Raw genomic sequence first — 14474 nt, 5'->3', positions numbered from 1 at the left:
AGCTTGCTTCTTGTTGCTGTCATGTTCCAATCTTTCTGAACCACCCTTGCAAAAAAATTCATGTTCATGTTTTCATCTGCTCTGAAAGAATCAAGATATTTTCCAGCCATAAAAGGAGCAGTGAATGACTTAACACACCATTTCTTTATGCATGTATGCTGGGTTGTATTTCTTGATCATGAAGCAGTTGATTCTCCCATCAAATGATGCAGACAAGGTCCAAGGGCACCCATCTTCACAAATGGCATTTAGTCTTTTCCTATCATTTCTAGGGCACTTAATGTCAACTCTCTCCTGACAGCTGTACTCTTTGATAGCTTTCCTAAGGAACTCAACAGATCCAAAGGTCTGGCCAACTTGAAACTGTGGTTTAGTCAGGTCTTCCTCTCTAAAACTTTTGAAATTCAGCTTCACCTTATCTTCATCAGAGGATGGCAGACAAATATCCACATCTTCAGTAGGATCATCAACTTCTTCTTGGACCGCTGGTCCTTTGCCCTTCTCACAATCAACATGTTTGTCAAACAAGTCATCATCATCCTGCAGATTAATGTCTGAATCAACAATCTGTGGAATATAATCTTCATCTGAATCCTGCACTACTGTTTCTGCTGCATCCATGTTCAAAAACCTACAGGATTTCCTTGCCCTAAACCCAAACTGAGATGAAAGGTAAGTAGTTCCAGGCTAGGGTGGACTTGGTATGAAATCATCTTCTTCTGACTCTGCTCCACTTTCTGACTCTGCTTCATCTTGCTCATGCTCTTGATCAGAATCATGCTCTTGATCATGTTGAGCCAGCTCATGTTCCACTAGAATGATCTGATCCTGCTCCTCTTGCAACTATTGTGTCTGCTCTGCTTGCTGCTGGTGGGCATTCTCCTTCTTTGGCCTAATGCCACTAAACCTGACAATTGGTGGACCCTCATCATCAGAGTGGACTTGAACAACAGAAATATATGATCTCATGCTCTCATCATGATCAAGAAATATCTGTTGGAAGTGGTTGCCATTTAGAACACAATCCTTCATGTTTTCTGTCATAGTGTTGTCCCCTATCTTGATCTCTCTTAATCCATTCTTATACACTGTCAATCCAGGAACACACCAATAAGCCATGATCCTGCCCTCAAACTCATATCCAATTTCCTCCACTAGACTGGCAACAACATTAGGTGTCCAATTATCTATGTCACAGTAATCATACCAAATGGAGTGACCTTTGTGATAACCCCTATGCTTGCTAGCATACAGAAAGTAGCCACCATGTATGACCTCAACAGAGAAGTGGTTGCTTAAGTGACCTGCAAAACAATCAAGTTGAAAAAGTTCAGACATTTCAGACTACAGAGAGATTCAGACATTTCAGACTACTGTTCAAAGATTCAGACTTTTTTACTTTTTCAAAAAGAAAAACAGAGATTCATGGCTCCAATTAACAAATGTATGATCTTACAGGTCGAAAAGCAACCATCTTTGGTCAATCTGACACAATGTAATTGCAAATTACAACAATTTTTGGTCCAATTAACACTCTGACACTAAGAGCAAACTTTACTGCTTAAACCCTAGACCCCTGGACCGATGAAAAATTGGGGGGAGAAAGAACCATAACCACTCCAGATCTCTGCAAACATGGCCAAACCCTAGCTCCTGCTGCAAACCCCCCATGAAGCAGCCCTATTTTTGGCCTGTCAGAAAGATCTTCACAAACTGTTAAAACCCTACCACCCCACACCCAATCCGTCAGACAGTAGAACGAACGGCCAAACCCTAGCTCCTACGCGCAATTGATGCGGCCAAGAACTCTTTACGGGAGCTAAATTGCACAGATCGAGCAAAGGAGCTGCTGGCGACGGCGACGTACCATACAGGGGCGGCGAGGCATCATCACGGCGACGCGAAGGAGCAAGAGGCACGTCGCGCAGGCCCCTCCCGAACGGCGTGGACGGCGGCGGCTCAGCGTCCGACGACGTGCTCATGGAGCCGTCGTCGACGCCAATGACGTCTGACCTCGGCAGCGACGATGAGCAGAGAGGGTGCGGGAGCAGAGAGGAGAGAGCGACCCGGTGCGGGAGCAGAGAGGTTGCGGGAGGGAGGAGAGAGCGACCCACGGTGCAGTCCGACCAGGTGCGGGCCGTTTAATGACCAGGTGGGGTGCGGTCCGACCAGGTGCGCGCATATTTGCAAAAAAACCCTCCAGCCATCTAGTATTAACGCCCCCCCGACAGGTGCTGCACAAGTGGCAGTCAAAGCACAACTGGAAACGGTTGACTCGGCCAAGTCAGCAAATACGTAGCTCCAATCGTATATACAGACCAAAGTGAACCCCCTGCGCAAGTAGATGGACTGTATTTCGTGTATTTTGAAGTAGTGGTACTTAAGTGTCAGCCAGCTCAAGTTTTGTGACCTATGGTGAATTTTTCTCTTACAACTATAAGTCCCTATAAATCCCTCATTGAGAATCTTATTTCATAAGTCCCAAATGCCCACTATAAGTCCCTATAAGTCCATTCTGTTTGGTTTAGATGGGACTTATAGGGACTTTTTTAAGTCCCTAAACCAATAAGTCCCTAGAAACAAACACCCTCTAAAAGATCCCACCCGAGCCGGTCGAACCAAACCAGCTCATTCCCCTCTCCCTTCGATGACGAGCTTCAAATCACCGCCGCCGACCCCTTTCCTTCTCTCGTTCACTCACCCACCGCCGCCGCCCCGCTGGTCTCCCGCGCGTCTACGTCGGCGTTCCTCGCCGCCCGGCGACAGACGGCGCTCCTACGTGCCCCTTGAGAGCCTCGTCGCCGAGCTGCTCTCCCCCTCGCTGCCCTCTGGGCCGAGCTCGTCGGCCTCATCAACCGCGGCTATGCTGACTAGCCTCAGCGCCCGCCTCAAGGGCGTCGACGTCGCCGCCACCCGCATGCACGCCCCGCTCGCCGACCTCAGGGACAATGTCGCCGCCTTACGCGCCGCCGCTTCCGCGGCCCTCACTGCCCTGCGCGCGGGGCTCGAGCAGCGCGGCGCAACGACGCAAGCGCGCGAGCTCCTCGAGCTGCTGCTCAGCACCTCCCACATCGTCTATGAGTTGGTGACCATGGTGGGCGCCTTTTTGTTGCAGGAGGAGGCCTGCCGCGCCTTATAGGGGTACGCGTCCTCGGCGGTGACCCCGCCATGCTTGGCGATGTACTGGAAGGGGTAGTCCATGAGGCTGGTCATAGTGGGGAGTAACTTAGACTAGTGTCATATGCATGCCACTAGTCTAAGTTACTACCCCCATAGTGTAAAGTATCTTAGTAGTAGTGTCATAGTTTGTTTTATTTATTGCCTTATAGACTCATTTTACCTCGGGAAGCACTATGTTACAGTAACATATTATGTTACTCCAAGCACCTCTCTCCTCATTAAATACTTGCCACATAAGCAAAATTGTTTTGGGATGTGTTAAGTTACTACCTAAGTTACCCCCACTATGGCTAGTCTGAGGCCCCGGTTGCAGCCGGCGTTGGATTTCGTGTTGCAGTCCACGAGCTTCTGCTCGGATAGAGACATGAGGTTCTTATTGCAGATCCCGTTGATGCCCTCCACGGCCATGATCGTCGACAAAGCCCAGCAAATGCAGCACTACCCCTGGTCATTGACGGTGGTCACCGTGCCCTTCTGCCGCCAGTCCACCGACGGCGGCAGCGCTGCCGTGCATGAAACTGCCACCACCCTCCTTACGGCTGAACATGCGGTGGTGAGAGACTCGGGAGGAGGCGTTGGCGCGGCGGAACTCGGACTTGCTCCCGCTTTAAACAGACGCCGATGTGGCTAATTCGCTGCTAACTAGTAGTAGACTACCTGGCAGGATCCAACTGCATAACTAGTAGACTATATATCTGTCATTCTCAGTTATCCCTGCATACAGATGTTCAATCTCATTCACCTTACTACAGTTTCAGCACCTACAATCTCATATGCCACTGCATATTGATCATCGGAACACATTGTAATGCTGAGTTTTTTCCATGCGGTAAAAAAAGATCTCTGCCATTTGAACCTTTGACCATGCAGATTGTTTCTATCAAGCTTGGCACTAAAGCAAGCCTGATAGTACATGTTTACCATTTTGTTCCTGCCCTCGTTTCATTTTTAGGTAGAGATTTTGTCCGTTGTTTCTGAAATCTAAATGCCAATGTAGCTAGTTCATTAACACTGCTAGTTCAGGTGCATCGGCGATGTTGGCAATGTAGCAATGGAGTCGAGTAGGACTTACTGGTAGTAGTCATGGATAAGGAGCTTCTCGTCGGCGCCCCAGTAGAAACTCCGGAGCTGGAGGATGTTGGGGTGCCGGAACCAGGCGACGGCGCGCACCTGCGCCTCGAAGTCCTTGAGCTTGTCGGCGCCGCCGCTCTCACCGATGCGCCGGACCGCCAGCGCGGTGCCGTCGGCGAGCATGGCCTTGTACACGATGCTCGACCCGGTGGCGCCGAGGATGTAGGCTGACCCCTTGAGCAGCGTCTCCATCTCCGGCTCGTTCTTGCCGCCGTCCGCCTTCACCAGTTCACCTTCACCGGTCCACCTTCACCAGCGTCGCAGGCGCGGGTGCCTGCTGCTGCTGCTGATGCTCCTGCTTGTTCTTGCTGTGTGCTGCGGGGTGCCACAGCCAATGTATCTCCCGGCTCTCTTCTTGTGGTCCTCGCCGCCGTCGTCGTCGGAAGCCGCCACCGACGCAAGTTATAGGCCGTGTAGTGAATTTTTCTCATCTACAAAATACAGAAAGTTATCAATGTGCAGAAGCTAATCCTTATTTTTCCTTTCATTTACCTATTCCTGTCTGGATCATAATGACTCATCTGATTCCACACGTGTGCAGAAAGATATCAGAATAACTGAACATTCATTACTGACACTGTGAGAAGCAGATAAAAATTCAGCACATACACACTGGCACACATCATGGGTCGAATTAATCCAAGCAAGTCACTACGTCTTCGTGCCAATTGACTAAATTTTACAGAAAATACATGACATGCGTGAATTAACACAATGTTCGATTACATTATAGTCATGAGCAAACAAAATGTTCAAGTTAATTCCTACAAGTCCACTACAGAGCTGACCGGTGCATGGTGCATGGTGCATAGAACCTACAGCAAACAAGCCATTTCTGCAGAGCAACCAACATCATCAGCCAAACACCGAGACCAATATGTAATTTTTTATTGAAACTGCTACAGCGGGCAAAAGCAGGCCTAAAATATTTTCACTTCCATAAAACAAGATTGAGACACAACACAGTAGCTACAGCACGTAGCACCCAAACATACACAAGTGACAGGGAACAACAGAAGAACAGCCAGAAACGAGCTACGGCAAGCAGCCAACACCAAGAATCTAGCACCCATCAGTGCCATCACCACTGGGCAGATCACGAAGAGCGGGAACCGCCATCACAAATAGAAGGAACCAGAGCACTATGCAATGCAAGAAAATCTCGGGCGCCTTCAAAGGGCACTAAAAACCGAGACTTCACCACCGCCATGAGACCCCAAGAGATAGGTCAACCATCAGCACCACGATGACCAAGGCACCGGTCGCCGCCACAGATCATTCCACCGCACGAGAAGGATCAGAGGCTTTCGCCCAGAGAACAGGAAAGAGCAGGCAACGGTAGCTCTCCAATGACGCCTCCATGAAGGGAAGCGGGGCCCGAAGGCGTCACCATCATCGTTGTCGACGAGGTTGGCACTAGGCTTTTGCCTGAGGCATCCCATCCTAGTCAACTCACAACTTTGGTATGACTTAGGCAGTTAGCATTCCTTAAATACCACTGTGGAACTAGTGTCAAAAGCTCAAAGTTGAATCTTCTCAGCATTACTGGACAAAACCAACAATAGAAAATGCGAACATCAATAAGAAGACAGTGGTTCCTTAAATACCACTGTGGAACTAGTGTCAAAAGCTCAAAGCACCACCACCACCAACAACAACAACAAAGCCTTTAGTCTCAAACAAGTTGTGTTGGCTAGGGGTGAAACCCATAAGATCTCGCGACCAACTCATGGTTCTGGCACATGGATAGCAAGCTTCCATACACCCCTGTCCATGAGTAGTTCTTTGGTGATACTCCAGTCCTTCAGATCTCTCTTTACGGACTCCTTCCATGTCAAGTTCGGTCTACCCCGACCTCTCTTGAAAATTTCAACACGCTTTAGTCGCCCGCTATGCACTGGATGATGCGGAGCATCCTATGGACATCACCATGTCAAGAGTCCGTTTGGCAAGTGACACGTGCGACATCTATTTCACATACATAAAGGTGAATCATCTCCTTTACACGTGCTCACTTGACCCCTTCGAGGATGGTATACTACTTGACACTTCTCCCGTGTGCATGCATAGGTATTGTCGAAGCTTCACGGATGTTGAGGAGGAGTGCAAGCACCAAGTAACAACTACACCATCCGCGAGGGAAGCATGGAAGCGGCGACGGAAGAAGATGGAGAACAGCTCCCAGGCCCCGGACATCCGGCCTCGCCAGCCCGGACATCCGGCCGTTCCCGAGCCCCGGACATCCGGCTCCCAGCCCGGAAATCCGGCCCCTCCGAACCCGAGAGCAACAAGTGCCACCACTCCAGCCCGGACATCCGGCCTCCCCAGCTCGGACATCCGACATCGCCTGAAAGCCCGGACATCCGGCCTCCCCAGCTCGGACATCCGGCATCGCCTGAAAGCCCGGACATCCGGCCTCCCCTGTCTGCGCACAGTGAAGGGCCGAGGCCCATGTATCCCTTCTCCCACCTAGACTATATATACTCCACCTCGTCCAACTTTCTAGGGTTAGCATTGGTTTAGCTCATTTTATAGATAGAGCATTGCTCATCCACATCGGATCTACTCCACGAGAGAGATTACGTCCTCTACGGAGAAGATCCCTTTGGATTCAAGACCTCCTTGCGGAGAAGATCATGAAGACCCCCTCTTGGGCGGCCCCATCAAGACCTCCTCATGGAGAAGACCGTTACCTCTTGTATCGTCCATTGTTGACTTTGGATCTTGTATCTCCCTTTATGTTCATGGATCTAGCGCATGTGTGATCATTCTTGTTGGTTTCAGTGTTCTCTTGTGTTCCCCTCGTGATTTTCCCCTCGTTTTCCCCCTCGTGTTCTTCGTGTTCATCGCGGGATCCGCTCCTTTTGTGAAAGATCAGGCCACTAGGGTTCTACCCTACATCATCTTGGTATCATGAGCCACGTTGATCACGATTTCGGAGCCTCCCCTCTTTGTTTTCTAGCCTAATTTTGTTGATTTCGTCCTAAAATTCGAAAATCCCCACCAAAAATAGCCCCTAATTTTTTTTGTGATTTGTTCGTTTGATGATATTTTATTGATTTTGATCCATGGATTCGTTGTGTCTTGAGTAGATCTATCTTTCCCCCAATTTTCCCCACTTTCCATCCACAAATCCATCAAATTTTTCCCTTGGAATCATCAATTTCCACCTCCAATTCAAAAATTTCCGCCCCAAACGAGATCTGGATTCGTCGGGCCGGACATCCGGGCCAAAGGCCAGACATCCGGGTCCCTGGCCGGACATCCGGCTCCTGGAGCACCAAATCTGCACGGTTCTGGACATCAGGTCCCGGATTTCCGGCCCCGAGCCCGGATGTCCGGCCCCTGACATTTCAGCCTTTCACGTTTCACCGTTTTGACCATAACTAATTCATCCGGAGTCCGTTTTTGACGTTCTTTAGCTCGTTGAAAAGCTCTTGACATCCCCCTTCCAAAAAAATACTACCATAACCATTTGACTCCATAAAATTTTTGGAACTTTGGCATCTTTGCCTAGGGCTTCCACCACAACCTCCGCATAACCACCACTGACTTCCGCAACCTAACCAATTTTGTTCCTTATAGCATTAGTGGTTGCTTGAGGAGTGATTCGAGTCTCCTAAGGTGTTTAGACTACTTAGGGACGATTGTTTCTTCATCAACCACCACCACCACCACCATAACTCCCACATAGGCTTGTCCACCATACACTTCCACCACCCCAACTTAACCCAATTTTGTTAGTGTTGTGAGTTGTGTCTCCTAAGGTGTTTCGGCTACTTAGGGACCGTGCTTCCAACTCCGACACCGTGTATAGTACACCACCTTACCCTCCACTTCCGCATTGCGTCTCAGAACCCATCATTGCATCTACACAATCCCATTGAGCTTCCGCAACCACCGCCGCATCCCGCTACCACCATTTGACATTTGAGATTTTGAGTTCGCGGTTTTTCCGTTTCCTAAGGTGTTTCGGCTACTTAGGGACGAGTCTCCATCATCTTGGTATATCCATCAAGATCACTGCCACTCATCATCGACACGGACGGTAACCTCCATATCATCTTGGTATCGTGGTAACCCTCCATTGTATATCCCCTTGCCATTGCATTGATAACCCCTAGCCCATTTTGCGTCACTTGCCTATCGAGACTAGCCATTTGAGTATTATCGGCAACGTTACTTGTGCACATTAGTGATCTACACCATAGATTGCATACATACCATATCATATCGGTATCATATCATCCATTGTGCCTCAAGTTTGTTCCCGTATATACCCAATTGCTACCTTGGTTTGTGCATTTCATATTGTGGCCATATAAAAAAAAGAATAAGCTTTTAAGCAAAAGAGCAAAGAGCAAAGAAGCTTGTAAGCAAGTGCCATAGCATCATACCACATTGCATATAAGATTGTCACATCCGATCATCTTGGATCATACCACCGGAACATCATATACATAGCATACTTGGGATAGAAGTCATTGCATTTTTTTCTCCTATAGGTTGTGCACAAGTGTCGTATCCGCCTATTGAGCAATCATGCTAGCGTCTCTCTACAGTTGTGCAACAAGAGCATTTTCCGTGGATTCCACATTTTGAGCTCATTCCTTGGTTGCACGACCCCATTTATCTATCTGTGTGTGCGTTTCCGTGTGCCATTCATTGCTATTGGTCTACTTGTTTCACTTGCGAATTTGTGAATATCTTTCAACATTATTGACTCTTGCTAACATTTTGCATCAAATTTTTGTGCCACTATCCTCACCGAGCTCCACCATAAGCCTTATTTGTGTAGGTGTGAGAAACCGACAAAAATTGGTACCAATTGTGCTATTTCCTTGTCCACATTGGAGTGATCATTGATCCACTTTCAACTTTGGTCAAGGTACATTTGGTATTCGTTCTTCTCTTTCTACCACTCATATTTTTCTCTTGGAGTGATGGATAGGCAAGGCATTTCATCTTCGGTCTACAACAACAATGACGAGTTCGATGCCATGAACAACTCCAACGACGCCAAGATGCAAGCTCAAATGGAGGAGATCAAAGCCCTCATCAAGTCCTACAAGCGGTCTTCCTCATCTTCGAGAAGACGCTCAAGAGCACAAGCCTTCGAGCTACCATCTCCGGCAAGGTCACATCAACATCGACACCATCACCACCATGAACGTGAAGGTCAAGAGCTCAACACCAACAACAGCTCAATGACTTCACCATCACCCTTGGCATCTTCGCCAAGCGACTTCAAGGCATCTTCGCCTATGGACATACGGCATCTTCGCCAACAAGCACCTCAAGACTACGCTCAAGAGAAGCTCCCCAAGCTCAAGTTCGTGACTTCCACGAGCTACTACGACCTCGACATCGACCATGCGATTCCTTTATATGGGACTCAAGAACCCGAGGAGTATGTCGAGTGGGAGCGTTTGATGGACGACTACCTCAAGCTACATCAAGTCCCTCCCGAAGATCAAGTGAAGTGCGCCACGAGGAACTTCCACGACTACGCGTCCACATGGTGGCTTCACACACCTTCGGAGACCTACGACATGAGTTGGCGCAAGACGAAAAGAGCTTTGCGGCGAGAGTTCATGCCTCCAACCTACACGGAACAACTTCAACGCCAATTGGAGAACACCACCCAAGGATCCAAGTCCATCGACGAGTACTTCAAGGAGATGAAGAAAACCTTGCGACGAGCCAGCGTGGACGACCCCATTTCGATGAAGTTCCACTTCATGATGGGATTGCACAACGACATCTCCAAGATGATCTTCCTTGAGAACTACAAGTCCCTCGACGACAACTATATTGGTGCTCTCAAGGCGGAACAAGAACTCATGAAGGCCAAGGCTTCTCGACCCCAAGCACACTTATCTAAGACCAAGCTCCAAGAAGGCGAGCATGAGGATAGTACCACCAATATGTCCAAGCCCGACGAGCTCCAAGACGATGCTCCCAAGTTCGACTTCACCGCCATTACTCTTTGTGGCATTGATGATGCCGAGTCCTCCATGACTCTTTTTCAAGATGGTGCGGTGACGACTACGACTACGGAGACCATCAAGGACCAAGCTTTGGAGGCAAGCGACATGGTGACGAGCAAGGATGATGCTTCCATCTTAGGAGGCGAGAGTGATGATGTGCCATCTTCGGCCTTCATCCACGGCGACAACAACGCGATGGTTGAGCATGGGATTTTCCCTTCGACCACGGCAATGTATGATGACTTGAGTGACTTTTGCCACCATATTGAGAGTGAGAGTGACTTCACCACTAGCCCCATATATGATGTGTTACCCCAATTCCCATGTGAGGAGAGCCACAACCCCCACCACTTGAGTGAGATGAGTGACTCCACCATACGTGAGATTGAGTGCACCTACTTTGAGGGAGTGAGTGAACCACCACATAGAGAGAATGTGATAGTTGATAGGTCTCTTGAGGCCATTTGCCTTTCTAACAACTTGACCTCTACATCTATTGTGTCTTCTCATTTGGTGCTAGGTCCCATCTATGATGACACGCCGATTCGTGATGACTTCGTCCTCCCTTTGGACAAGATGATGGCCATGGTGGAATATGATGCACCCCCACATGGTTCCATCAAGATGAAGATGACCACCATTTGGTCTTTCCCACCTCACCTACACCACATGAGTGGAATGACAAAGGTAACATAGGTGAAGGTGATGCTCTAGTCCCACTAGTGGACATTCTTGACGTTGATTGCTTTCATGATGTTGATCAACCTATTTCCATGCTTCATGCTAGTGTGACTTCCCCATGCAATGATTTACCCATTTATGATAAGTATGATGATTGCCATGTGGAGTCTATTAGTTGTGATGCCATGTTACATTGGATTTCTTGTGCTAATTCTCTCGGTCACATCATGTTTGCCAATCCGCTTGACTTGTCATATGCTATGCATGAGATCAATCATATGTCATATTTACAATCTCTTCATAGTGACTATGCATATGCCATTAAAATTAACCCAATTTGCACATATGGCATAGATGACAAGCCCATGGTTATTGGCATTTGTTTTTCTTGTGATGATATTGATATGCTCCCTTTGCATCATTTATCTCATATGCCATGCCATGACTACCTAGCTTCGGATATGCATTGTTTTGGATGTTGTCCATTTTCTCCATATGATGTTTCCAATATTTCTCATGAGGAGACCCCCATAGTTTCCTCATACATTTTAGGAGATTTTGATTCATCCCATTCATTGCATGATCCCAATACTTGTGTGCACCATGTGCTTCCCATGAATAAACATGCTATTGATGTGCCATATACTTGTATGCTCAATTTGCATCCCCATCGTGTTATACACAATAACTATTCTTTCATGATGGATGGCATGTTCTTATACCATGCATCAAATTTCTTTGAGCGATGCTTATCTTGTGTTAACTCACACGTGCACATACACATCATGATGGATGATGTGTACATTTACCACACACATAATTTCTTTGGCTTGTGTCTCTTTTGTGTAGGTACCCACGAATACTTGTCAACCTCACAATCCCATGAGTTGACAAAACGAGATCTAGAGAGCAATATTGACTTGGGATCCCATGGATTGCCTTTCCCACCGCTCTCTTCACGCGAAGTCTTCGCGCATTTCTTCTACATGGCCCTCACTTGGCTATGGGTTGTTGTCCATTATATATCCTTTTCCCATCTTGCCATCTTCATTTGCATGATATGTTCATTACTATGCCTTTGCCATGCATTCGTGACCCATGCTTTGCATTACACATGATGATTGATTCTCATACTAGTATGTGTATTTGCAATCTTGGTGGAGATATTGCTTGTTATTGCCATGTTTGCTTTGTGCCCCATGCCTATGATGATACTTTCATCTTGCTTTGTGTTCGTGCTTGCGATATGTCATGTGCATTGTCTATGTCTATTATTCGCTCACATGACATGATTGCCATGATTTCCTCTAGTATGTTGCATCTTCGCACTACTAGCTTGCACGACTTGATTACTATGCTTGCTTATGTTGCATCACCAATGATTCACACTTGCTCATTTCATGCGGTTGATGACAACCATCTACATGCTTTGCACATGATTGTTATTGCTTCTTGTCATATCTCTCCATATGTTGCCTCCCTCATGCTAGATGATTTGACATGTATTGAGTGCAACAATGCCTTTAGTCTTGATAATGAGTTTGCCCCCATAGCATTCTCACATATATTCAGAGATTTTGACATATTCCTTATGAAGCATACTTGTCTTACCTCTTTGCACCATATACCTAGTGCCATGAATATTGCCATTGTTGCATCATATTATTCACGCACTTGTGCTTCTAATGGTTATGTGCAAGAGAAGAGAACCATCATGATGGATGATGTGTTTATCTACCATGCGCATACATTCTTTCTTTTGTTGTGTGCATGTGTAGGATACTTGGACCTCGTGTCCACTTCCACGTCACGTGAGTTGACAATCCGAGCTCTTGAGAGCGAACCACCTTCTACCACGACGATTCTACATCGCACTTGCTTGTACTTCGGCATTGTGAAGGACGCACAAGAACATGCTTTCAAGGTGATATCCTTCTCTTTTGAGAACCCCCAAACCATGAGCATGCATATTGTGGATCATACTACTTGTGTTGCTTGCACCATGCGAATTATTTGTCATCTTGGACCCCTTGCTTGCACACATGTTAGAGATCTTGCTTCCACTTATCATTTTCACATTCCCATGCATCATGATATATATGCCTTGTGTGTTGCATCCAATTCTTGGATTACTTGCTCCTCTCATATGTTTGGTTGCAACAATGTCATCACTTCACATATGCCATGTCCCATTGATTGCTACATGCTTGCCTTGATTGCCTCACACATGATGAACACTTTCTCTTTCTATTGTGTTGAGTGCCACACTATATTCACTACACCCTATGCACATTATGCTTGGATTGTCTTGCACTTGACCCATGTGTTTAGACACTTCATTTCTTTTGGTGTTGTGAATGATTCCTATGCCTACCATAGACCTTTCATTGAGCGCTTTGCCCATGCTTGCTATGACTTTGAGGTAGATGCTTATTCTATTGTCATACATATTTGCATCTCTACCTCACATTTACATGCTTGTCCCCATGATATCTTTGATTGTGCTCGATTGATATGCTTACATGCCATGTCACAATCCTTTGTCACACCATATGCTTTGCATGATGACGAGACTTGTTTGGTGACTCACCTCTTGAATGCTTGGTTTTGCACTAACGCTAACTACATTTGTTTTTCCAAGTGTTTGTTGTCCTTACTCCTTTTGAAGGAATCACAAGACGATGCGGCATTGGAGAGTGCCCATTTCAAGCTTCAAGATGACAACTACTTGGTGAATGTCCACTTCTACACGGTGAAACCATATCTTTCTCATGGTGATTTGGTTTTTGATCCGAGGTCGGATCTTTCCCAAGGGAGGGGAGATGATGCGGAGCATCCTATGGACATTACCATGTCAAGAGTCCGTTTGGCAAGTGACACGTGCGACATCTACTTCACATACATAAAGGTGAATCATCTCCTTTACACGTGCTCACTTGACCCCTTCGAGGATGGTATACTACTTGACACTTCTCTCGTGTGCATGCATAGGTATTGTCGGAGCTTCACGGATGTTGAGGAGGAGTGCAAGAGCCAAGGAACAACTACACCATCCGCGAGGGAAGCATGGAAGCGACGACGGAAGAAGACGGAGAACAGCTCCCAGCTCCCAGGCCCCGGACATCCGGCCTCGTCAGCCCAGACATCCGGCCGTTCCCGAGCCCCGGACATCCGGCTCCCAGCCCGGAAATCCGGCCCCTCCGAACCCGAGAGCAACAAGTGCCACCACTCCAGCCCGGACATCCGGCCTCCCCAGCCCGGACATCCGGCATCGCCTGAAAGCCCGGACATCCGGCCTGACCAGCTCGTACATCCGGCCTCCCCTGTCTGCGCATAGTGAAGGACCGAGGCCTGTGTATCCCTTCTCCCACCTAGACTATATATACTCCACCTCGTCCAACTTTCTAGGGTTAGCATTGGTTTAGCTCATTTTAGAGATAGAGCATTACTCATCCACATCGGATCTACTCCACGAGAGAGACCGCGGCCTCT

Source organism: Triticum urartu, chromosome 6A (assembly GCF_056163025.1).
Source record: "Triticum urartu cultivar PI428250 chromosome 6A, HENAU_Tu73, whole genome shotgun sequence".
In the NCBI taxonomy this organism is placed as follows: domain Eukaryota; kingdom Viridiplantae; phylum Streptophyta; class Magnoliopsida; order Poales; family Poaceae; genus Triticum; species Triticum urartu.
This window is presented reverse-complemented; position numbering follows the sequence as displayed.